This window comes from Protopterus annectens, chromosome 6.part1, assembly GCF_019279795.1.
Source record: "Protopterus annectens isolate FY-2018-M chromosome 6.part1, PAN1.0, whole genome shotgun sequence".
Classification (NCBI taxonomy): Eukaryota; Metazoa; Chordata; order Ceratodontiformes; family Protopteridae; genus Protopterus; species Protopterus annectens.
This window is the reverse complement of record NC_056738.1, coordinates 70,127,860-70,155,741: the sequence shown is the minus strand read 5'-3', so window position 1 is coordinate 70,155,741 and position 27,882 is coordinate 70,127,860. Positions and strand designations below refer to the sequence as shown.

At 43.2% G+C, this 27,882-nt stretch overlaps 1 long non-coding RNA gene across 1 annotated transcript in view; it reads right to left on the bottom strand.

Annotated features, from left to right (window-relative positions):
- LOC122805326 overlaps window positions 1-24,428 on the bottom strand; it is a 99,454-nt gene extending 75,026 nt beyond the window's left edge. Inside the window, exon 1 of the long non-coding RNA XR_006365354.1 lies at window positions 24,293-24,428. This is a non-coding gene — a long non-coding RNA (uncharacterized LOC122805326). The remainder of the gene's footprint in view (window positions 1-24,292) is intronic.
- Window positions 24,429-27,882: the final 3,454 nt, after the last annotated feature.

Sequence of the window (27,882 nt, the reverse complement as noted above, 5' to 3'; positions counted from 1 at the left end):
GGACTTGTCCATATTGATTGTAACGCCTAACCGGGGGGCTAGGCGAAGAAAAGAATCTCTGGTTGAGCAGAGTAGATGCCTTGTTGGGGCGGTAAGGAGACAGTCGTCCAGGTACCGGAAGACCTGCATTCCCTGGAGTCTCAGGTGGGCCGCTAACACTGCTAAAACTTTGGTGAACACCCTGGGGGCTTGTGGTGAGGCTAAAGAGAAGGACCCTGAACTGATAGTGACTGGCTCCCAGCCGGAAGCAGAGAAACCTCCTGGATCGCCTGTCCATTAAGATGTGGTAGTACGCATCCTTGAGGTCTATAGAGCACATCCAGTCATTCTCCAGTAACAGAGGGAGAATGGATTGAAGAGTGACCATTCGGAATTTCTCCTTGGTTACTGCCAGGTTCAAAAGGGAGAGGTCTAGGATTGGTCTCAGGTCCCTCTTCTTTTTTGGCACCAGAAAGAACCTGGAGTAAAACCCTAATCCGAGCTGGTCTGGGGGGACGGGTTGGATGGCCCTTTTTTCGAGCAGCTGCCAGATTTCCGCGGCTGCAGCCTCCCTCTGATCGGGTGGTACATCGGGGAGGTTCTAGAGTCTGGGGACATGAAGCATAGGGATTTTGTAACCTCTGGATATAATCCGAAGCACCCAGCGGTCTGACGTAATGGACTCCCATGCCGCCAGGTGCCTCGAGAAATGCCCCCCCAACTGCCTCCAGAGTGGAGCAGTCGGGCAACCCTTCAGGGCTGTTGCGTGGGCCGATCAGAGAAGGATTCTCTGGACCCAAAATTTCTCAGTGCCCCTCTGCCTCTAGGGCGGTGTCCACCCTGTCCTCCTCTGCCATGGAAGGACTGGTTGTCCGGAGCAAGTTGGGAATGCTGCGAATTCCGGAACCACATCTTCTTCTTTCCCTTTTGGTTCTTGGAAAAGGACCTCTGGGGAGCAGAGAAGCGGATTCTGACGGCAGACAGCGTCTTCCCGTCCTTCTCGCTCTGGACAAGTGTCTCGCGAACGGTTTTGCCAAATAAGGCAGAACCAAAGGGGGCATTCGCAAAGGACGCCTTAAAGGGCTCCGTGAAGTCACAATGTCGGAGCCAGGCCTGGCACCTCATCACTAGGCCCGCTCCGCTGGCTCTAGCAGCTCCCTCAGTAGCGCGAGACAGAAGCCGCATAGAGGTGTTGGAAACAGATCCGAGAGTGGCCATACGAGTGGAGTACAGTTGCTTGTCCTCCGCCATGGACTCTGGGAGAGAAGCAGCGTATTCTTTGATAAGATCGCGCTGCATCCTGATGACATGTGCCATGTAGTTCAGAGACCTTACTGAGAAGTTCGCTGAACTGAATACCCGCATCCCAAGGCGATCCATCAATCGAGACTCCTTGCTCGGAGGATGGAGTGAGGTACTCTCCTGAGCCAGTTCCCTCTTAGTGGCTACCGCCATCAACATGGTATCTACAGGGGGATCCTTGCTCCAGTGGGGACGGTCTGCGGGGGAGCTCAATATCCTGTCCGGGCGCTTGGGAATAGGCTCCACAGTGTCTGGCTCCTTCCACACCCTAGTGGTCACAAGGTCCACCAAGGGGTCAGCCGGAGGGGACACCCAAGAGGTAGATGGGCCTGCTTCGAATGCCTCCAGAAACACGGACTCTGAGGAAGCCTTGGGGGCAGACCCCCCCCCCCTGAGCCTAAGCATTTCCATGAGGTCTCCAAAGGAGACATCCTTGGGGGGTGATCTTGGGGAGCCTTCCCCTTAATCCAAGTCCGTGTCCTGTGTTAGGAGGGCTTGCAAGGCACATCCTCGGGGGGGCTGTCAGAGGAGGTCTCGCCAGCAATGTCCTGTTCCAAAGAACAACCTGGGACATTGAAGCAGGCTGTCCCTGTGGCCGGGTGATGGAAGCCTGGCCCAGCGGAGAAGGAGTGCAGGGCGGAGCCGAGACAAGGGTCAGGTGTCTGGATGCTCGACAGAGCCCTCTCCACTACATCGAAGGCAGAGGGGGAGCCGCTCTCCCTGGGCTCCGAGAGCAGACTCCCACTCGGATCTGATGAAGGGATCGGAACCAGCGCTGAGACAATCAGATCCGAGGGACCAGTGTGCTCAGACCTGGACGGAGCCGAAGGCACACTGAATCCCTCGGATCCAAAGCTCGGGCCACGGCTCCAAGAGGTTGGCTCAGATGATGGAACCAACATACTCAAGGGCAGGGTCGGATCTGAAGTACCCAGTACTGTCGGCGCCGACCCACCCCCAGCTCCAACGCTGCCCAGCTCCAAGAGCTCCGAACCCGAGAAGCGGGTCAGAGAAGGAGCTATCTGAGCAAAAAAGAGTGTCAAGCTCCACCCCGAAGGGGGGGGGGGGGAGGCAGGAGCACTCCCATTTGCAGCTGGGCCTGGATGAACCTTATCATCCGGTCGAAGTCTGCGTCAGACAGGCTGTAGGTGGATCTCGACGAGGCCACCGAGGCAGGCCTTGAGTGCTGCCTCGATGACCTCGACGGAGATCAGATCTCCTCCTCCTCTGGTCCCGGGGAGAATCAAGGTGATCGGAGCAGAGGAGGAGGAGACCTGGAAGCCATGGAGGGAGAAGCCCGCTTAGTTGGAGGGGCCGAAGCGGAGGCCTCGGCCTGCCGCTTGTGGTGCTTCTCCCTCCTGGCCTCCCTATCCTCCGGTGCTTTAGTGGGAGTTTGAATCCCAGCTGGAGGAAGGGGGGCAGGAGCGGCTACCACCACAGGCTGGGGAAGTGACACAGGAGTAGCGGAGGCCGAAGCCGACTCCGGGGACAAAAGTCCCACCAGGACCAGCTTCAACCTCCGCTCTTCAGTGCCCTGGGGTTGAACCCTGCACAAATCGTGCATCCTGAGGACAAGTGTTCAACCCCGAGGCACCGAACGCACCAAGTGTGGCCATCCGCCGGTGAAAGCTTATGGCCACACTCGGTGCACTTGCACTTAGAAGAAATGGGCTTTGGGGCCTCTGACATTTTCTAAGGAAAGGACTACACGCACACCAGGCCCCAAAACACAAACAACACACACTACAACCAGCGAGGGGAGGAACACTAAGAAATAATAAAAAAAAAAAAAAAAAAAAGTTAAGTTAACCTAAAGGGAACCTAAACACACACTCAAGTTAAACAGGAAAGATTTTCTGTTTTTTTAAACAAGTTTAACAACTTCTCTGAAGTCGCCAAGAGCTCTGCAATCCAGCTGTCTCTAAAAGCGGCAAACTAGATCTGAGGTCAATTGGGGTTGGCAGGGGATTATGGGTGAGGGGAGGAGCTAGGAGCTTGGATCCATAGCTGTATAAATAATTGCCAGCTCGGATCAGATATCAGACCCAAGACCCACAGGTTGCTGACAAATTAAGTCCCTACTTCAGATCTATAGATTTAAGCAGTCAGCATTAGCCTTGCTGGTCTTGAAGTTACAGATTAGCTTCGTAACAGAAATAACTGCTTAAGCTTGTAGCAAAATAAAAAAAATCCTTACCACCAACAGCAATGAAGTACTCACCTTGAGCAGCTCATTTTGGAACTACCATAGAGGAGTGTGCCTACAAAGATATTTTAGGACAGCTAACAGTGTCTTCTCAGGAAGGTATTTATCGATGCTTTTGAAATATTGTCTAGACACACACCAAATTACTCTGAAACAAGGATACCAAGAGGCATATACTGGGCATGTCATTACATACACTTTACTGGCACTGTTGTGCTCGTTTGCAGAAGTAGCAATAAGACTCCACTGGTCAGGAAAATAGTGGACAAGGATGTTTGAATGACTGCAAAATTATAGGAATGCTTATGAACTGGAGTTTTCACAGAACAGATGCAGTATTCCTGCAAGCTTTTTCACAAGGGTAGATTTTATTCCTGTAAATTGAATTTCACCTATCCCCTCTAGTAACTGTAAGCAGACAGCATCCTTGTGGCTATTGTGCTCACCAGCTCACTCCTCCGTTTCTGCACCCTAACAACTTCCAGATAAAGGCTTTGACATTTTTAGACTAAATACGGGTATCGGACCTACCTATACTTGAAAAGCATACCTCGTGAGACTGGAAAGAAAGTATAATAAACCCCCCATCTGTACAAGTGCAAATAATAATTTGAGGTCCTTTCTGAACACATTTACCTTATTCCTACCTGGACTACAGGTATCTAACCAGTGTGAGCACAGTACCACGGGAACCTGACACCCTATACAGACCCTGCACCCTTCTCATAACTACACTTTAAAATATCTCACTATCCCTACAAAAATACTACTTGGCCAACTCCCTGCAAATTAACAGATATTGTCATTTACTTGAAGTAATCCCGAACCATTCTGGCATAAGGCTGACTGATCAGCAGCTACTCAGTAGGGCCCCGCTACACTCGGCTCACTTCACTCTCCTCCCACCCCCACATATTTCCTTTATACTTATCCACCTTAACCGCACCTCTTCCAACTCCTCCCCAGTCCCTCCTAACTACTTCCATACTGGCGCACCTCTTCCCCTATAGCACCTTCCCACACCACTGCTCATCTCTAACCCCAGCTTCCCACTGTCTACACATACTCTACTTCTACATCATGCCTTTCAAACCACAGACATTACACTCCCGATACCTACACTCTGCTTCTTTTACCTCCTCACTTCCTAACACACATCTACCCCCGCCCTACTTCCACCCAACTAATTGGACTAAATCCAAATACTAAACCCCAGGCTCCTCTGCAAACCGGTCCCATCCCAAACTATACTACTCTTTCCTAAAATAAAATTCTCCCCCTCTCCCAACCACCTCCAAGCAGAAAAAAGGTCTTCCCACTTATAACAATTACTCTACTTCAAACCACTTCTATCAGAAGACATCCATCCCAACCCAGGCCTCTCCCAACCTACCCTGAACAATCATCCTCTTTTACAAAACTCAACCAACCTCACTCCCTTAAAAAAGCAAGCATCTTTCTGCTCTATCAACCTCAGGAGTGTAGTAAATAAAGTTCAGGACTTCCATGCCTGGTTTGCCAACTATACTCCCGACAGTCACCCTAACTGAAACCTATCTGAATATAAATCAAGATAGTGAAATTACCCCACCTGGCTATAACATCCTTAGACTTGACACAAAAGAAAAAAGAGGTGGTGTATCCATACTCTACCCTGTCCCTGTCCACCTCTTAAACAGTCCAATCCTCCATCTACCCTGTTTCTCTTCAACTGAACTACTTACCAATGTTAAAACTTAACTTTGCTACCATAACTGTTGTAGCAATTTATATCCCCCTGGAGACCATCTTAGCATACTCGAAAACATCCTATCCCACCTCTCTGACCATTAATAATGAAACCATCATTCTAAGGGATGTAAACATAGATTACAACTCCCAATACTATCTCATATCAACTTGCATGGATTTGAGCAGCTAATCACCATCCCTATCTATACTAACAAATCACACCTGCCAGTCTCTTCTGGACTGGATTTTGGCGTCTCACACCCAAAACTACCATAACCCTCGCACTCTACCAAAATGCCCTTAGTGACCTCTGCCCTCACACAGTAACTAGACATAAACCCATTTCACGAGACCCTTCAGGTTTATCACTTCCCACAAAATCTCATCTTTCAGTCCCGACTCTTTCACTGACCAATTCTCTAGAATTAACTGGTCCCATCTCACTATACTCACCTTAGATGAGGCTGTTCACTCTTTCAACTCCACCTTTCTTAACAAACTCCCTTGCTCCTCTCCATCCAATAAGAATCAAAGCTAACACAGCTCTTTGGCTGACCAAATCTACTTGAACCCTGATTAAAACCCGTGACAGGATATGGAAATTATAGCCTAAAACCAAGACCCCCCCTCTCTCCTACAGATCTGTAAAGAACTTAGGAATGAAATAAAGAACATCATCAACAAAGACAAGACTGACCGCGGTAGTGGTGCTGCGGTAGCATTGTCGCCTCACAGAAAGACTTCCCATTAGATTCTCAGCTGGAGCATCTTCTGTGTGGAGGCATGCGTGAATGGGCGTGCCTTCGTTGAAGGCTGTGTGTCAGGGCTGGTAACTCGGCACGTAAAAGTTCACTACCAAACATTAGCAGACCGGAGTTCCGCTGTGGCGACCCCTAACCGGGATAAGCCGAAAGACAACAACATCATCAACAAAGACAAGACTAACTTCTATGCAAACCCTCCCACTACCCTAAAATCAGACCCAAAAAAATTCTGGAACACAATCAATCGTATACTACATTTAGGAAACCCTTCCCCTCCTAACCCATGCCCAAATAAAACTCCTGAAGAAACTGCCACTACTACATTTAACAATCATTTTGACTCAATAACTACCATAATAAATGCTCTTCCCACTAGGAAACATGCTAAAAAAACCACATTCTCAGCTTCCCCACTCTATCCTCTTTTTCCTTCAAATCAGTTCCAACTAACTATATTAAATCCCTACTCTCTAAACTCAAACCCTGCTCCCCCTCAGCTGATAATCTACCTTTCTATTTCCTACAGATTGCTGCTGAACCCCTAGCCTATCCAGTTTCCATCCTGATTAACTGATCTCTCTCTCTGAAATCATATGTTCCAGCAATATGGAAATGTTCTATACATTACCTATACATAAAGGTGGCAATTCTTCTGATATACCAAACTTCAGATTGATTGCTATACTGTCTCCCCTCTCAGATTCTAAAGAAATGCATTCACAAGCAGATAAGACGGTTCTCGTGTAGAAGGTACTGCATTAACACACACACACACACAATAGATTTTGTCCTAAAACACAGTACTACAGCTGTACTAATATCCTTCATCAATACTGTATCACTGGCCCATTTCATGTCTGTTCCTTGACCTTTCCAAAGCCTTTGACACAGTCTCCCATCCCCTCCTCTTAGACAGACAAACTCTCCCATTTAAAATTCTCTCCTCCCACCATATCCTGGTTTTCTAATCATCTCTCTAACTGCCAGCAAGCTGTTAAAAGGCATTCTGCACTATCCCCACTTAACATCCCAATGGGAGTCCCCCAAGGACCCATACTTGGGCCACTGCTCTTAAATATTTTCACAAACCTACTTTACACCTTGTCCCCACTCTACACTTGTACAATAGGCTGACGATTCAACTGTCATCACCATTGCAGACAATCCATCTGACCTCCACTCTACTACCAAAGAATCATTCAACACCATAGAGACATGGCTTTGTGATAAAATTAATTCTCAACCCTAAGAAAACTAAGCTCCTACTCTTCCTCCCAAAAAAACAATCTCAAAACTACATTTTCCATCCTATCAAGCAATAACGCTATCATTACTACCAAACCCAGCACTAAACTATTGCGAGTCATAGACGATCAGCTTAAATTTGATCTCCAAGTCACTACCTCTATCAAAATGACTCACCAGAAACTTGGACTCCTTTATCGTAACAAGAGACATTTAACCAATACAGCAGAATAACTCTCGCACGCATTTCTTCTTCCCACCCTTCTACATAGCTGTCAATTATTCACAAACCTGAGCACCACACTCATAACAACTTGAAACTACCTATAAGGTTGCTAGATTTGCTGCAAACCAAACCTACAAGTCACACCATTGCCTATCCCTTAAAAAATTGGACTGGCTCAAATTCCCTCATTTGCTCCTACTTCATCAACTGCAAATTATCCACTCAGTCCTCTATCTACCACCTTTCTGCCCTAGTCTTTTATCTATTATATCTAAATATTCCCCAACCAGGACACTACGTAGCTCAGACCATGACTTCCTACAGATTTATAAACCCAAAACAGGAGGTTTACTCTACAACTATAACCCTGCTGCAACTTGGAACCAACTACCCCAAGAAATTAGGTCCCCTGACCAAACCAAGCATTTCAAGCTAGCCACTCAGATACCTAACAAATGGTCCTGCCACTGAAGTCATCCTCCCTGAAACTACCCTACCCTAGCTTCTAATACCTCCCCCTCCATCAGTCCTCTCATTCTTACTTCCCTGTTCTCCCACTATACACTTCCCTTCTATTTCTTCTCCCTCTTTTTCCTCATCTTTCCACAGTCTATAATAAACTTCTCCCAATCTCTATATTTAACCATTTCAGCCCCATGCTGCTATTCCTTTTGTACATACATTGTATATAACCAAACAGGAATTATGAATGATAATTCCTAACATTGTACCAAAGTGTTTTCTGTATGACTTACTGTAAATGTTCTGTTAGTTTACTTGCAAATGATAATGTCTTAACTGTTTGCAAGTAAAATTTAAAAACTCACTGCGGAGCTTTTCTCCCCAGGTCTCCACCGAAAACGAGCCAAACACTCAGCTGGACTAACCCAGTTAACAAATGTAAAATAAAACTGTCATTAAAGCAGATCAGGCCTGCAAGATTTGCTTTCCCACATGAAAAGACCAGTCTTGCATAATCTTATTTTTGCCTGGCTGCCAATATACCAGGACTGATGGTAAAAACCAAAAACAGGTGCATGGAGCATCATCTTGGACTTTGAAGACTAAAGCATTTCAGGATGCCTCACTATGAAATATTACTTAAACTATCTTTTTAAGAAAATCTAAAAAGTGTACAAAATATGCTTACTGTGGTGAGGTTTACAAACATGTGAAAAGAAAGTTGAAAAAAAATGCAAAACCAGATAAGCAGCACTCTAATTACAACACTAGAGAGATGGGAGTCAGTTTATATATTAAAAAAACTACTTGCCTACATAAAATTAAGGAGTTTGCCTCAAAATAAGTTCCTTTGATGATGCAAGAATCTTAAGGCATGCCACTACGAAGCATAAAAGAAGGTGTCCAAAAGCATTTAGTGGAGAGAAAAAAAAAAAGATATACATTAGTAAATAGCTGCAGAACAAGAGCTGCTCAGGGGAAAAAAAAAAGGGAGGTTATACATCACAGATGAAACTTCAGCATGCCATCCATCTCTAGTGAGTCTCCAAAAGTTCATTAGTGGAAAAAGCCAAGACAATTACACTGAAAACTGTTCCAGAAACCTTACAGAAAATATCAAGACCAACACAAGTTTGTTGTAATAGGAAAAGGGGAAGATGCATTCTAGGAACTGTATGAAGGGGCAGAAAGCATAGACAACTAAGTTTTCATACAATGGGCATTAATTAGGAGCACAGAATGTTCTAGTACAGCTGATTTGCAGGGTGAACTAACTTCGGCAATGCAGCAACACCATAGGTTCAGAAGTATCAGTAGCTGTTCCACTGAGCAAGCTATCAGTGCTAACCTTAAGTGACAAGGAGCTCCAAACAAAGGAATTCATAGCATGCCCCCTATACAAGGTTCTCTCCAAAATGCAGACCTAGTGCCCCCCCCCCCTCCACACCATCCAGATTTGTACTCTTCAGCATCCTCCAATACAGCCCAACTAAGCAAGGCTGAATTGTAATAACCATGGAGTTGTTGGAAGGGGGGGGGGGCTGGGAGCCTAGGGGTCTCCCAGAAGTGCTGATAAGAATTTCTGGATATTGTTTTCCAGCCTTTTGCACAAGTGATGGCCTGAACACAAACCATGACTAAACGAAATTCAGTCTTATTTTTCAAACTTTCAAACAAACATTGTCAAATTTTCAAAGCTGACAAAGTTCCCCCAATAAACACTGATTGTCTGCCTCCTATCACCACCCCCCCTCAAAAAAATCTGCATATCACTCTGGTGTTAAGAGTAGGATTCAGAGTCAAAGCAGAAGTGGCCAGACACACAAGTTACTATTGTCACAGCTTCTACTATGAGTGGAAGAAAGCAAATGCACTGAGGATTGGGAATACCCAAACTGCATTCGCCGAAAAGATCTTGCTGTAAAACACCAAGTGTTTTGCCGCTGTACCCACCTGATGTGGGAGGGGGGGGGGCAAGTGTACATATGCCACATCAGAGATCACACACACAAAAAAACGTGGGGGGGGGGGGGATTCCCCCCTTGCGCAACTCACCGACAGCAATTTCCTATGGAGGAAATTATTTGCGAGTTGAAGTTCGGGCAGTCAAAACTCAAGAGGTCAAGTTTCATTCACCAGTAGGATAACTGCTGTCATACAGATGCACTACATGCCTCCTCACCTCATCTCCAAAGAGACAGCCACCTTCTCTACACCTTTTACATATGTGAAGCAGACAAAAGACGGCCACAGTAACATTTTAATTTGCTACTGTCAGAGACACAAAATTACACAATGCCTCCTTAATTCCACCCACCCCAAAAAAAAAAAAAAAAAAAAAAAAAAAACTAATGACAAGCATACATGTATTCCATCCTGTTACTCCAAGACAGGACTCTGTCCTTTAGCAACCTACTGTGCAAACCTTGTGGCTTGTTGGTGAGGAAAGTTAAACCACCAGACTGTCTCCAGCTCCTACACAAGCTGTAATCAAGTTTCTATGGAAGTCTGAGGTTTTCTGTAAGCAAAGTCTGGCAACAGGAATCTTCTGTACAATTTAAGCAGGACCAAAGCAGAGGTTCAGGATGGGACCTTTTGATCCATTTCTTCTTATGCATTATATGCCACATTTCTAAAAGAACGCAATGCTATGCAGACAGAGCTACACGTGTCTACAGGTATTTTCATTCTCACCCCAAAACCACCTCTGACAAACCAAGTTTTATCACCATGTGTGAACACACACACACACACACACACACACATCACACATTTATGCATCCTTCTAGTGCTAACAATTCACAGCTGACTCATACATTGACCTCAGGAACAGCAAATGCCATCCAGAGTTTACTAGGCAAGTACAGAAAGGAAGTAAATTGCCTCTTCAGTCCAACACACACATTGCGAGTAGCAAATCCTGCCGTTCTATGTCTTTAGCATGTGGGAAGAAGCCAAAATACCGACAGAAAATGCACACAAACACAGGGAGGATATGCAGACTCTGCACAGGAGGCAAAACGCCTTGCTGTGGAGCAATGTTACTCCCTGTGCTACGGTGTCACTCTACAGAGACCTACAGACAAAAATGGAGAAATGCCAGTTCATCTACGGTACATGTGATATGTTAGCAGCACCCAGATAAACCCTCCCCAGAAACAGGATGGATATGCAACTACTACACTTAAGGAACCACACTAAAGAACAAGTGTGGTGACACTATTCAGATAACCAAATGCTGCAAAAGGGTGACACTACTCAAACGTATCAAGTCAAAGATCAGTTGCTTTCACACACATTCCAATACCCCCAATGACAGAGCATTACCACATGCATGTCTTAAGTTTGACTGCAACTCTAAACGACAATATAGCCAACATGTTTCCTCAAACATAATGCAACACAACACTTACATACATAAAATCAAATCACAATGATTTCATACCAATTTCAACAAAATACATTAGGAGACAGCTCCTGCCAAGCCAGATCAGTAACTGGAACTTATCAAAAGCAGGGTCAAATCAAATTTATCCAGACTGCCCCCATATACAGTAATTGTGACCACTTTGCTGATTGTGTATACTGGATGTCCAACTTTGTAATTTACACACAGTACAAGTATTCCAGGCACAGCTGGAAAACACTTATGCAAGAATCAGGGACAAACGCCAAAAGGCCCAAGCTCTGGGACAGGTTTTAAACATCGCTCTTGTAAACTTAAACCCCGCTTGAATTGTTTGTGTGTGGGTTTTTTCAGAAAGATATAAAATGTGAAACTCCAAGGTCTTCAGTGGCTGCAATTCAAAAATGAAAAAAAAAGGGGGGTAAAATGTGAAAACTAGAGAGTGTTTAACTTACTTCAAATAAATGCACATTAAACCCTGGCAGGCAATCCAATGATATGGGGGAAACAGAATAGCTCTGTGGCACTGTTCAAGAGGAACCTAGATGAGTGGATGTAGCACCATAAATTCTTACTGGGGATAGTGCCCCACGACCCTCCTGGACATGGGCAGTCTCACTAAATGCAGTCTTGGGTACTGACCAGTACTGCTACGGTACTACAATGGGTTGAAACTTCTAGGGTTAAAATGGCCTACACATCGCTATCCTACTTACCTCCTATGATCCTGTAAGTAGTGGCCTGTTTGCACTAAACACCACCACTCAATTACTATCCAGGCCACTCTTAGTATCTACGTGCCCAATCACAGCACTCTTTCCCTGCTTAGGTAACCATGGCCATTTATTTTAGTAAAGGTCAAAATTTCTGGGCTTGACTTGAAACTCACACTCAAGCTATGCAATGAAGAGAACTGTGTGTAGCTTGTGGCCGGGACAAAATTAGAGCCCAGAAATTATACCACTTTCATTTAAGAGCACCTCCCTTCAAGTCCGCAGTGATCACACTAATTTCCCCTCCCTTCTTACCCCCCCCCCCACCGAAAGAGAACAAAACAAGCCATAGAAGTACCTCTGGCCAAATGGTGCCTTAAGCAGCACCTAGTTCCCCTATGCAAGAAATGACTAGTTGCACTGCAATGTCACAGTACAGATGCTTGTGAACATTATTTTTGAGGCTCTACAGTTTTTTTTAAGCAGTTGCTCTTGAAAAGTACAGCAATATATACACAGCATAATTACCGTAAATCATTTGTCCTATCATCCACATTTCAACAAAACTGTGGATTTAAGATTGCATCACTGGACTACTCTATCCATCCACCACAGAGGTTGGATAACTCATACACAGAGCACACAGCTGATCAATAGTTTTGGTTGCCGAGGTATTTTTGATATTTAGAATAGTTTCTGCAGTAGAACCTTATTTACACAGAAGGATCGGCAGCATTGTTCCAATCCTGTATTTTTTGAAGCTTGCTAGCATTCAAAGCTCTAACTGGCTTGCCTGTGCGTTTTATTTTCAACGCCACTACACAGCTCTGCACTTATAAGCATAGTGCAGCACTGCAGTAATCCGCACTATACAATGGTCCATGGATGGGCAACTAGTCTTTTTCCATCTACCACTATACTAAACCACAGCCACAATGGTCAGGGATACAAACAGGGATGGCCTGCCTTTGGTACAAAATGTTGGGGGATGGGAGGACAGACAATTCCCAGATGGGGCACAAGTGTAGTACCAACATTAAATATCACAATACCAATATAGAGTGTATATCAGAAGGAAGAAAATCATGGCAAAAATTAGGTGGTGTAGCACCCAGCAGGATAAAAGCACTCAAACTAAAACATCTCAGGAGGACAAAAAAGTCTAGCAAAGCCAAATTTGAGCTGAATTTGGCCTCCCAGTCTAAGGACAACCACAAAGCATTCTTTAGCTATCTCTGCAATCTCAAAGGTAATAAACAATTGTGTGCAGAGCTCATAGTAAATACAGCCAACTATACGAAACCAGAAGATACAGCAAACCTACTGGCTGATAAACTTAGCTCAAACTAACTTTACCCCTCTCTCCCCTTCAACCTTCCCTCAGGAAATACCATCAAATACAACTCCCCACTCTGTTACTGGGGAAACAGTCCTTAGTGCTCCAAGGCCATGAACATTGCATCAATGGGCCCAGACAATATCTCAGAATGCCTTCTAAACAGCATGAAACATGACCTATCAGGGCATCTGAATTGCTAATTTAACTACAGCCTCTAAACAAGCTTCATCTCTCATGAATGGAGAACAGCAAAGAGAGTCACCCCTCTGCACAAAGGTGGGCCATCTACAGACTTATAAGTCTCACTAGTCTTGTATGCAAAGCCATGGATGAATTATGGAAATGATCAATAGTGATATAGTAAATATATAGACAATGGACCCAACCCAGTTTGGTTTCATAGGTTCATAGGTTTATACTAGGCTATCTGCCCTAAGGCATTTATAAGCCTAGCCCAAATTATTGTGGCTTACGCCACCCCTTATATGAAAAAATACTGTGCCCATTAGTTTGTTGTGCCTCTATCCAGCAGTGACACAGAGATGATTCCTGGGGTAAACCTACGATCTCCCATCCACAGGTCTAGATTTCTCTTGAACAGAGTCAGCGAGGTGCTCTGCCTCACATGGACCGGGACTTTATTCCACAGCATAGGGAGTCTCTGAGTGATAAATCTATCCCTCCAGCACGTCCTATTTATATCCGTGCTAAGGTTTAAGTCGCTTGCTCTAGTGGTTTTGGTGGATTTGGATTTTTTGAGGTGGAGCATGTCCATTAATTCTGGGTTGGACATGGCCTTGTATGTCAGGCACATGTCACCTCTGAGCAGACGGTATGCGACTGAATAGAGCTGGAGTTTCTTCAATCTGGCAGCATATGATAGATTTTGGAGTCCCTTTATCCTTTTGGTGAGGAACTTTTGGGGTCTCTCCAATTGCTGCAGATGTCGGGTGAGATACATCCCGAATGGGGCATTGTACTCTATCATTGGTCTGATAAGTGAAGAGTACAGGGAACAATGACCTCACTAGATCTGGATGTGAATCCCTTCATGATCAGGTGGGCAATGTAGAAGGTCTTTCTAACCACTTTAGCAATGTGAGTGTTAAAAGAAAGGCCACTGTCAACCTGGGTCCCCAGGTCCCTGATAACCTCTTCTGTGCTTAGTGGATTGCCACCTATATGGTAGCTTGGGGTTACCTTGTTTTTCCCGAAGGGTATGACTACATTTTTTGGCATTTAACTTCAGGCCATGGCTCTGGCACCAGCTATCTGTTTCATGAGTCCCTTCTGAAGGATATCCGTGTCCGATGCACTTTCCACTATGGCGCCCAGTTTGCAGTCGTCTGCAAACTTTGTCAGCCAAAGTCCTCCCATGTTGGCCTGTACTTCTGAGAAGTAGATGCCAAACAATAGGGGGCCAAGGACCGAGCCCTGTGGGACACCACTTGTGACCGGCTTGGAGTCTGACACAGCGCCAGCAACTCTAACCCTGTGGGTTCTGTCCTTAAGCCAGTTTGCAACCCATCTTGTGACATATGGGTTTACATTTAAGCTGGTAAGTTTTTCTACAATACCCGAGTGGGGTATTGTGTCGAAAGCCTTTGCAAGGTCAAGGTAGGCTGTATGGACTGCCTTTCTCTCATCAATGGCCTTGGTGACTGTTTCGAAGAAGTCGACCAAGTTCAAAAGGCATGATCTTCCCTTGACAAAGCCAAACTGGGTCGGGTCCAATGTCTGCAAATCCCCTATATCTTTGTTTATGAGCTCCATTATGATCCTCTCCATAGCTTTGCAGACTATACTTGTTAAGCTTATGGGGCGGTAATTACCAGGGTCCGTAGAGGCACCGCCTTTGTGGAGTGGGACCACAGTTGCCGTACGCCACTCCTTGGGCACGTATCCTGTGGTAAGGCTGAGATTAAACAGCTGCCTTATGTGCGGGTTTAATTCCTCATTTAGCTCGTGTAGCACACAGCCGGGGACACCATCCGGTCCCATTGATGCTGTGTTTTTAGCTTTAGAGAGAGCAGCTTTCACCTGCGCATTTGAGATGTCCGGGAGGCTACACTCGGCTGGGATAGTTATCTCTCCTTTAGGGGAGAGGGGTGAAGTTTGCACTGAACCTGTCTGCCAGTATGTTGGCAATGTCTGTGGGTTCAGTGATTTTTGTATCATTTTGGACTAATTCTGAGCATATCTGGGAGTTTCCACCCAGGTTCCTAACATAGCTGAAAAAGGCCTTATGATTGTCCTTTGAATCCATGGCAATTTTTCTCTCAAAATTGGCCTTAGTTGATTATATGAGTGCTTGTATTTTTTACTAATAATGATCAGGGGTGACTTCCCTTTTATGGATTTTGTTCTATCATGTAATAGCTTTCTCCTCTTATTGTAAAGTTTGTTAATGGCTGGGGTCCACCAGACTGGACGTTGCCCTTTGTGGAAAGAGTCTTGGTTTTATTTGGGATTGCCTGATCCATGCAGTCCTGGAGGTGTTCATAGAAGGCATTTGTAAGGGCTTCCGCAGCTTGGGTTGTGGTTTCCACTGGCTCAGGGGCCTTGAAGGATACCACACCAGTCTTGAGTAGTGTGAAGTTTGCTTTAGAGAAGTTCTTCACTATGGTCTTTTGCTTGGGGTGGGGCGGGATGTGGATTTCCAGTGAGATTAGTTTATGATCAGATCTCACCAATGAGGGATATACTTCGGTGTGGAGCATTTTGTCCCCATGTTTGTGACAATGAGATCTAGTATATTTTCTCCTCTCGTGGGAACAGTGACTAGCTGTTCCATGGCATTTGAATTTATGAACTCCAGGAACCGTTGGGCTAGAAAGTTAGGGCTTGAGTAATGTTCCCAGTCTATATTCGGGTAGTTGAAGTCACCCAATATGATGGTGTTTGGAGATACATTTATACCCTCCAGTGTCTTCAGGAAGGCTGTGTGGGGTTTCTGAGTTTGAGAGGGTGGCCTGTAGCATGCTACAATTTGTAAAGCAGTTTTGCCTATGGTTAGTTGCACCTGGATGGTTTCCAAGCTTGATGCGTTGCCACCAACCTGGAGGTGTGAGTATCCTTTATGAATATGGATACACCCCTCCTTTTGTGGTGTGGTCCGGGTTTTGGGGCGGAACGCATGATATGAGGTAAAACCTAATAGTGCCGGGGTGCTCTCAGGAGCCTTGAACCAGGTTTCAGTTACAGCACAGACATCGATGTTCTCCATACTGAGAAGGGCCTCAAGTGCGTGCATTTTGAGATTTAGACTTCTGGCATTGAGCAGCATTACCCTCAGTTTCTTCCCATTTTTGTTTTCTAGGGTGGTAGGTTTAGAATTTGAGCCTTGCCTAAAAAAGGCACTATGGGGTGGCAAGAGCCTTAGCCAATATCCGAATCCCAGGGTGACAGGTGCAAGCCGTCCCTTGAGCAGCGTGGCTTGTCAAGCATGTCATCCCAGGCAGACAGACACTGGATCCCCTTTGAATGACACCAGACATTAAGCCAATTGTTAAAGCTGATCATCTTGTCTCTATATTGTGGCATCATTCTTGGTGAAGGAAGGACACTGCTCAGGGTTAGGGTCATACCTGCCTGGGCTACATAATCAGAGAGCTCCTCTATGTCTCTTTTCATGTAGTCCAGGGAGGTACGTCTCAGGTCGTTCACACCAGCATGGACAATGACTGTGTCATATTTGTACTTGCCATGGAGTGACCCGAGTGCTTGTGTTATGTGGCGGATTCTAGCCCGATAGGCAGCTTACTGTGACCCTCTCCTTGTTCAGCCTGGTGAGTGGGACGTCAGTGTGTCTGACTATGGAGTCACCTATGACAAGTATGTTTGGTGTTGTATTTGGCCTTAAGGGCTGTGACTGCTTTGCACACTGCTTTTGTGGTTTATGTGTTGCTTGTGGGGTGTCTTGAGGTAGCAGTTGTTTGGGTGTCTGCTTTGGAGGCCTCTGCTGTTTAGGTAAATTTTTACTCAGAGCCTCCGAGTATGTCTTTGTGTTTATGTGTTTGATTCAGTGGAGTGGTAGCATTATGTGAGGCTGGTTTTGTGGTGTGTGTAGTTGCCTTCTCCTCCTGTCTGGTCTTGCCAGTCCTGAGTTGAGAGAGCTCAGCCTCCAGTTTGGCTAAATAGCTGCATCTCTCGCAAGTATTTGTGTTATGTGGGAGGAGGAGAGGGTTGTCTGTGTACATGAGGCAGTTATAACATTGCCTCAAGATTCCCAGATTCACCAGCTGGACCGGAGAGGAGATTGACAACTGACCTTTGGACATGCTAGAATATTGGGAAATCCTTAATTGAAAACAAGGGCCAGTGGGGAGTGAGGGTGTAGTGCTTTTAATTTTTAGTGCTGACTTATATAATTGCTTTAGTAAGCAAGTGCCAGGTAACTTGAGTGCAATGTGTTACAAGTAACTAAATGCAAAAACGACAAACAGTAACTTTCTTTCAAGTGAAACAAGGAAATAAGTACAGCAAGCAATGCAGATATCACTAGTGATCCACAGAAGCGCTGAGAAGTTGCGTATTAGGTGGAATTAGCTTCCAGGGAAATAAGCAAACAAACAACAAGCATATAAACAAAGCTAGATTCAGTAGGCCTGGATCTAGTCTATGCTAGAGCAAACAAGGTGAACCAATTTCAGTAAGATACAGTTCAAATATTCAGGCACTATAAACCTTTAACCAGAAAATTCCCAGCTCAGAAGGGCAGAGTCCAGCCTCTTCTCCCACAAGAGTGCAGGCCACGAACCTTCTTAATGTAAAATAACTGGCCTGAAGCCCAAGTGCCTAAACCAGAACTAATACACTTGGACACTGGGCTCTCAATCAGCAGTTCCCAACTTAGAAGGATGAAAGCTACCTGTCCTGCCACCACAGTGCTTGCCACAAACCTTCCTAATGTAAAACAACTCAAGTGCAGATCATGCCTACTCAACCAGGTGGACTTCTTTGAGGTCACCAAAACAATGGATGAAGGCAAAATGGTTCACAGTGCCTACCTTGACCTGGCCAAAGCATTTGACAACCTCAAAAGGTTAGGTACAAACACATATGTCACCCGGTGGACAGCCAACTGACAAATAGGACCCAGGAAGTTAGAATTGGGGAGTTCACATCTACAAAAAAGCCAGCCTAGGAGTCCCTCAAGGACTCCATCCTTGGACCGCTTTTTGGCATTTACTTCTCTGAAGTCAAGGCCAATGTCAGTGGTATCTGGCTTACTAAATATGCAGATTATTGCAAATTTGGAGCAGTCAATGAATCCCACTGACACAAACAACCGGTGTCAGAGCCATGGACTAAAACTAAATGCCAAGAAATGCATAATAGTATCCTTCGAGAAGTCATAGACCCCTGGTAACCATCATAGTGACAACACACTCCTTAGAGCTGACCTACTAGTCAGGGACTTAAGGACACACAGATTACTAGCTTTTGACCATCACGTCTACATTAGTGAAGAAATCATTCTATGTTGCATAACTTATAAACAAAGGTATGGCATCCACGTCCAAGTAGTCACTATTTGGCATTGATCAGACCTACAAAGTACAATGCCCCCTTTGGTGTGCACCTAACCAGGCATATCCAACAAATGGAACGTCCACAGAGGTTCTTCACTAAAAATATAGGGCTTAAATAAAATGTCTTATGCAGACCATGCCTCAAGGTTTTATCATTGTATTCTACTATAAGCTTGCCTGTGACAAACAGGACCTGCGAGAGACAGGTATGCATCCCAGAGATTACCCAGTCTCTGGAACAGGCATCCATGTGAAGCAGAGTTCCTCTCTAACCCAATTCAAGTGCAACTTGGACAATTGAATTTCCTGTTCCCTATCCATCCCTGGTTTGGCACCTATACCTCTAATAGACAGAGGCAATCTGTAAATGTTCATTTTCCAGGCCCTACCTTTTAAATGTTTCATCTCCCAAGCCCCTGCTTACACTTATCAAGGGTATCGGAACTGGTCAGAGATTTGGGATGCATGCCTAGGCTTAAAAGGCCCTTGTGATCATTAGCCTAGTAAATGCCTATGAACTTGTGTCTGTCAGACATGATCCCTTCTCTGGAACAGGCTACCTACTCATGTGAAGCAGAGCCTTTCCCTCAACCTTCTTCAGACACAGTCTGGATCAATGGATGGGGAACTGTAAATTTATTCCTGGGGTGGCACCCATGTCATTTACGGGCAGGGGCAAATCTGTAAGACCACCAAAGGTATAGGCACTAGCCCTTATGCATCAAAAACCTGGGTTAAGTCCAGATAACAGCTAGGCTTGTAAGGGCTCCAGCAGTTAAACTACGTAATCTCCTATGAACTTATCAGGTTGGTACTGAGCAAACAGGCTAGAGTGCCCAGTGTAAAGCACTTTTTTCCCTACAATGAAAATAAATTTATTTAAATGTACATTTTTACACAAACATTAGAGTCCCCATGTCTTATGGAAATTGCCATTCAATGTAGAGGATCACCTACAAGATGTCCGTGTGTACTTCTGACACATGAGCATCTGTACCTATATGGAGACTACAGAAAAAAAAACATACAGAATCTGTATGTACGTGATATATACATTTACACTTTATTCCATCTGTTAATATGTACATCCACTGGACAATGTCCCTTTTCAGGGTGAGACAGGAACACTAACCACTTCAACAAAATGTGCAACAAATAAGCAATATGTATGATATACGTTTGAGAATAAAGTACACTGCATTATAAAAATCACACTCAAATACTTTTAATACTTGCAAATGACACCACAAAATATGGATTTAATTCCAAATAATCAGTGCAGAAGTGTGCTATTTCTTGTAGTCTGGAAAACAGTCATGGAACGAACAAAACTGCTACAAGTAGTTGCATCATACACTACACACAGGTACTAAAAATCAAATAAGGACTTCTGCATATCACCAGGAGTTCACATGTTTATTCATTTAATTTGTTTAACATTTTTTTTTTACTGTGAAAGTCTGACTGGAAACAGGTCCATTTTCAGCAGAGACCCGGGGAGAAAAAGCTTCCAACAACATGAAAAACAAACAAACCACAAAGAAAATTAGAGAACAGGTCATCAATGAAAACAGACAAACAAATAACCAAAAGAGGACATATTAGCAATTTTAACAAAATGTGTACATCAAAGAGTATACAGTATTACACAAACTAGATATTTTAGAAAACGGTACAATATATTTGAGGAAGACTTAGGGTAATAAAGTATATAGAGGGAGACATAATAGATAGTAACGTAACGTAAAGTGTAAATCTAAAGAAAGTCATTGGGTGTATACAAAAAAGGAGAGAAGAGAGTTAGTCAGGTGGATAGTAAGAGCAAAGCCAGGACTTTTCTAAGTGAGTAAATAGAAGTTATTTGAATTGTGCTACAGTGCAGATGGAAGTGCGTAGTTTATTCCACATTTTAGGAATGATGTTAGAGAATAAGGATTCTCAGGTGGACTTAACTAGGAGTTTGTCACTAGAACAGAGTGTTCTAGTGGTGGTGTATGGTTGTACAAGATCTTGAAAGGCTGGGGTTGTGTCTGGTTCATGGAGTATTTTATGGGCGAAAGTTAGTTGCATGTATTGGAGGAGCTGAAGGAGTTCTAGCCAGTTTAGTTGTCTAAGGACTGTGCAATGGTGTGTTTCATAGGGGGAGTTTGTAGCAAATTTGGTTACTTTATTGTAACATGACTAGTTTAGTAAGGTCTGATTTGTGTAGGTAGTTTAGTAAGGTCTGATTTGTGTAGGTTGGTTAGTACAGGGGAGTAGGGGGGGGTGGCAGGAGGTGTATCTGGCCAATGGTAGCTTTTGCAAATTTGGTTAAAAGTTTCTTGTTTCTGTAAAGGATGCCCAATTTTTTTTATGAACTTTTGATAGTTTGGGCTATGTGGATATCAAATTTCTGATTGTTGTCAATTTTGACCATTACCAGTTTGGTATGCGTCACAGGGGTGATTATAGTTCTGTTTTTGGACTCTAGGGTGAAGTCTGGGAGCATCATAGGTGTTCTAGAGGGACAGAAAAGGAGGACTTTGGTTTTATTTTTTAGAATGCACTGAGAATTGATAAGCCAGGATTCTACTGATAGAAATGAGTTCTGGGTTACGGTGTGGAGGTCCTGTACGGTGGGAGCAGAGCATATGAGGGTAGAGTCATCTGCGTATTATGAGTGGAGGTGCGGAGTTGGTAAATATCGAGAACAGTAGTGGTCCAAAGATAGAGCCTTGTGGGACACCTAGGAATACTGGGAGGAGATTGGACATGTGATGCTGCCACAGTACAGCCTGTTGTCAGTCTGATAGGTAGTTTTGGAACCAGGTAACAGTGAAAGCACCAAGGGTTAGGGAGGAGAGGACTTTGATCAGTTTGCTGTGGTTAACCATATCAAACACTTTGGACAAGTCTAGAAACAAGGTGGATACAAAATGTCCGAAATTTCTAAGATGGTTGACTGTATTAGTAAAGGACACAAGGGCCGTTAGTTGTACTATGATGGGGGCAAAATCCATGTTGCACGATTGATAATAAATTGTGGGTGTTGAGGTAGTTCATGAGTTGAGCATGATCACCCTTCTCTAGGATTTCAGATAGGGAGTGACAGAATAGCAAATACTTGACAAAATATGCAGCTGACCAGAACTACTTGACTGACAAGACCTTGTTAATGGAGGGAGTAGACTAGGGTTGGGGAGTGCATCAGAGGGTACCTTTAAATGCATTGTGCATTCTTGGCTATGTCCAGCTCTAAAACTGTATTCATATTATATTATTTAAAATGACAGATAAGATCTGCATTACATTTAGGCTTTCACTGCAAAAACACCGATTATGAACTTGTGTTTATACTAGAGTCACCAATATAAACACCAAACTTTTTTGTCCCTTATACCCCCTGAAGACATGGCATAAAAAGACCAACTGACCAGCTCACTTATCCCAGTTAAATAAAAGAAAAAAGTAGGACATACAACACGCATTCCATTTCGAAAATCAAATGCTGTCCCGACAATCCAATTTTTCAAGACCATTGCTATAATTGTTAATATTTAAAAGACACGCAGTCACAAAAGAATGGCTGAACAGGGTGGTATTTAGAAAAGACAGAACAAGCACATTACCAAGATCATAGTTAGGCATACTCCAATGTACTCAAATAAGTAGACATCTGTCAAACTTCAATTTACAGAATGTTTACCACTGTTTTGGTATTTACTATATGGAGAGCTACGGAAAACATTCCTTCATGAAAGAAATGCACCCCTGAAAACAGATCATAGGAAGTTAGGGAGTTTTACAACCATTACGACTTGCCATTTCCCACCCTAGACTGTACCTCCCTTCTCAGACATACCACTCATACACAGGTTGGATTTTATGAATTCTCATCTAACTATCTAGATCCCATATTAAGAAAGACAGTATATCACCCTACTTTATCTGCAGGGGGAAGCTATTTCAGAGGCAAGGGAGATGCTCAGTAATAAACCTGTCTCTCTACCTCGATCTGCTGAAGCAAGTTTAGATCACCTGTTCTGGAATTTGTAGGGCTGAGTTGATTTGTTGCAGGTACAAGAGATCCTGAACTACTGGGTCCCCGACTGCTCAAAACACAAGTCATAGATCTTCAAGGAGCAAGTAAGACAGATTGTAATGTTGTGCTTGTCCACTAACAGACAAACACAACATATTTAGACAGAGTGATACAATACCTTTTATTGGGCCATCATAAGTTTTGCAACTGTTCCAGACTGCATCAGGAGTTAAGTTACAGAGATACACTGCATAAATATCCACTTTGACCTGAAAGGCAAGTACATAAATTTCTTTCTTATTGGCAATATATATATATATATATATATATATATATATATATATATTATATACACACACACATATATTTAGCATAAATATAGCTCAGACAATGCGTTGATCCAACAAAAGCATATTACATAATACCCGTGCTCCAGTGCCCTCTAAGAATTGCCATTTTAAAGTTATGAGGCCAAAAATAATGCGTCCCAAAGTAAGATAGAGCAACACTCTAATAATTTAACACAGAGAATACGAGAACGTGAATTTAATGTTACATTTTTTGAAAGTAGATAATCACCCTTTCTACAAAAATAATGTTTTAGGACTGATTAAGAGGGAGAGAGCAGAATTCCGAGTCAAAATCAGTGGTACGGGTATGGTTATTTATGGGCGACTACACTTTTTAATAATAAGGTGATTGTGGAAGGCACTATAATCAGATCAGAGAACAAAATATACATTTCTGGCTACGCCCCTGAATGACTAGAACTAAACACTTAAATATGGTTCTACATATGTACAATAAAACGCAGACTCTCAACAGTAAAAAAAAAAAAAAAAAAAAAGACATTGAACCGCAACAAAAACATTACTATAAGACGTCAACATTGAACTGCAGCGCGTTCAATGTTAATATTGCCTGTACAGTACGACATGCCAGTAACCTAAATTGTATTATATCTGCTGTTCTAAAGAGAATCTCTATTAAATCACAGCTGTACACGTACAACACAGCCTTATTATTTCTCAAAGTCTCGTGTTTAATACGTTAAACACAGAGAGCACGCGGTCTCCACGTTATGTTGTATCTACCAACTTTCACATCGCAGCGCTGCACCCGAGGGGTGGTAAAAAGTGTAAGAGTATATAAAACGCCATTCAACAATAATCTTATGTTATACTCAAATACATAAATTATTCTAAAAGTACGCAAGACTATACAAACGCTGTTAGGCCACTCCAGGAACAACCAACACCACAAGATTATAAACAACAAGAAAAATGCTTCTTATAAAGACGTGGACATTAAGTTCTTACAAACTAATTTAAACTACAAATACAGACAAAGTACTTAACATTTACCTGAAATGTTTAAATAACCGCAACTGTACTAATAAATTAAGAACCAGTAACAAACTGCGCCCCGCTCCACTTTTAAAAAGACAGCCCTAAAATCCCAGCAGCCTTTGCTAACTAAACGCAAGCCCAATGATTTAGCGTCGTAATGATTTAAGAAAAGACTAGATACCTTCAATGACTAAAAAGCGAAATTAATTTATTTTTTATTTATTGGCTGAGGTATATACAGATGGTAAATTTGATGCACGTCCTGTCAAACAAAGCAAGTTTATTTAGCTTATTTCACTGACATGTAGGAAGCCGATTACTGACGCTCAAGTGGGCGGTAGCAGAAACCCTCCCATCTTCGTTGGAGACGGCACCAATCCCTGTATGCTGGTTAAAAGTGTTAGCATAGCTCTTAACCTTCTGTCTCCAAAATGAGGAACACAAGCCCTCATAATGTGGAACAAATGGCCAAAATGTGGAACGCGTACTAATGGCTTACTAACAACTTCCATGAGGAAGGTCATAGGATGGTTAAAAGTGGCTAGTTGTACTTATAAAGGAGATGTTATAGTGAATTAATATTATTTATTTCTATTTACTATGGATTTCATTTAGAAAATTACAAACACTGAATGTGGGACAGACCCTTTCAATGTGGAACTTCGAGGAACATGAACTTTTTAAGACCCCAAATGAGGTACGTTCCTCATAATGAGTGAGGTACACTTGAGAGGCTTGAGTGTAATTATAACCTTTGTTACCCACGTGAAACTGTTAGGAGCAAGTGTTATAATGAATGGTAGCTTGATATGAGTCCTGATATGAATGGTAATACACAGGAACTTAAATAATATATAGTAGAAATCTGCAAAACCGCGAATGAAAGTTTAGAGCTGTCATATTTGCTTGTCTCGTATCTTTCGACTTGCAGGCATGGCAAGTAAGATTGCGGAACTCCATCCACAGAGATGCAGTAGCAATGCCCGCCCACTATCCAACATTCGGTGACGTGTAGAAATATCTCAATAAATATCTATGACGCCATTCTCATCGACCTCATGAATATTCATCAGTTATTCGCATGTTAAATGTTAAAAAAGTTTTTAATTAATTTTCGAAGAATCGTATATCGATTCAGGAAAATAAACACCCATATTTTATATATAGAGACTATTTTATAATTCACAAGACTTTTTAACCATGCTGATGCAGGGAAATAAGCATCGAACGAAACATTGTTTTTTTAAATCAAGTTTTAAAATGAATTGTAAAGGAACTGCACCATGACTGGTGACGGAACTGAAGGAACAGAATTATAACTACATTAATTTTAAAGGAGCAGCAATATTACTTTGTTAACTTTCTACTGAAATAAACTGTACTGAACTTTGTTGTTGGTCTTTCGGCTTTTCGGGTAAGGGGTCGCCACAGCGGAACTCCGGTCCCCTAATGATTGGTAGTAGATGCCAAGGTGTCAGCTCGACGCCCAACCTTCAATGAAGGCACGCCCATTTACGCACGCATGTCTTTCGAACGCTACCCAACCGCGGGGAGGACATGCAGACTCCACACAGAAGGTATTCCCAAGCCCAGCCGAGAATCGAACGGGAGACCCTCTTGCAGTGAGGTAACAACGCTACCGCCGTAGCGCCGCGGCATAACTGTATTGAACTTTGTAACATAACAAATACATTTCAACGGGCAAGGTGGTCTGCAGCTATATTGATAGGGACCTTCCTTCTTGACCCACCAGTAGACCACCTTCACAAGGGATTGGAAAGGCTGCAAAGGCAATCTACTTTTTTTAATAGACTGCAGGCACTTGATGATCGATTAGAGGCAACTAAGAAACATAAATTATTACAGGACATGGTAGATTTTCAAAAAGGCCATATTTTTTCTTGGCCGAAGAATGATGTGCCTTTTCTAAATAATAAAAAGACTGTGGTTCAACAAACCCCTATGGACACTCTTGATGATTTTCCTGAATTAGTAGCAACAAATTCTCCCTTTCGAGAACCGGCACTACTTAATCAATCTAATGGTGTGGTTATGACCACACCTAATTTAGTTGCATCACAATCAGCTGGTGCAAGTGCCGGCTTGGCTTGACTGGAGAAGAAATGGAGAATGGTAATGATAGTAAAAAGAACAATGATGCTAAAAAAATGCATCAATCTACAATAAACCTTTTTCAGAAGTGCTTTCAATTGGAACAACCCGAGAGGGTAAAAGAGCGTTCTACTTCGAGGGGGAGATCAACTATAAGACAAACAGTGCATCCAACCAAGCATAAAAACAGCAGTCCGGCCAAGCAGGTCAAAGTAATCCGATGATAATGCGAGGTATTTTGAACTTATCAAGCTTCACTTTGGAAGCTTCTCATTATACATTGCTTCAGAAAGGTCTTAGCTTTATTCCAACATCTGGTGATGACTTAGTTTCTGCATTGACTGATCTCAAGCAGTTTATTAGGAATTAAAATTTAAAAGTGATGTTTAAGAATAATGTTCCTATTCAAACAGCCTGTAGAAGGTGCAGTACGTTTGTACCTGTTAACATTCCTGTTCTCACAGCATATCATGATTTATGTGAGAGGGAGTTGAGGCTTGTATATTCAAACACAACCAAAAAACACTATAATTTAACATATGAAGAATTTCTAGCGCTCAAGGAGCTGCAGGCGGATAACAGTATAGTTATCAAGCAGGCAGACAAGGGGGGCGTTGTTGTAATTATGGACAGAGTTAAATATTTTTAATCTGTGTCTGTTTTATTAGAAGATGCCCATGCCTTTAAAGCTATTTCACCTGTTGATGTTTAGAAATGTATTAGTTCTGTCAATATGATGATATATGATCTACAACTTAACGGTGATATTGATTTAGATTTGTTTCATTTTTTTACTTGCTGTCTATAAAGGTGTATTTTTTCCTCAACATTTGTGTCTCACTCTGTACTACATAACATGCCATAAGCACTGTTAATGGGGGTGGGAGCACACATGAGGGACACCTGGTAATTACTGCAATGTAACCCCCCCCCAGCCGTAATGGATATGCTGTGCAATCCAATATCCAGCACATGCAGTACTTGACAGCAGAACCCACCACAACACAACTACAATGCTCCAACAGTTATCCATGTCACCTGTACATGTCAGGCCAATATCTGTAACATATCATGCAGATATGCCATTGTACCGCAGTGAATGTAATACGTTGAAGGGCTACACATTACAACGGTACAGATATGCACACACATCCATACATTGACAATCATGTGCAGGTATATATATATATATATAAGATATATAGGATATATCGGTACATACACATATACACAGACAAAGGGTATTAGTAGCCATACATGTGTAGCAGTAGTGTGGACGTACTGGGTGCAATGTATATCCCCAGCCACAAGCCCTGTAACTGGTACCTGTGACATGTGGTGTGGAAACCAGCCCCACAAAGGGGTTACTTACATTGCACATATACCCACTCACAATTCAAAGGACATGACACGACACACAGGTATGTATACACAGACAACCTTTATTTGTGTACCATACAATAATTATACCATTACTGACAGCACATGGATGT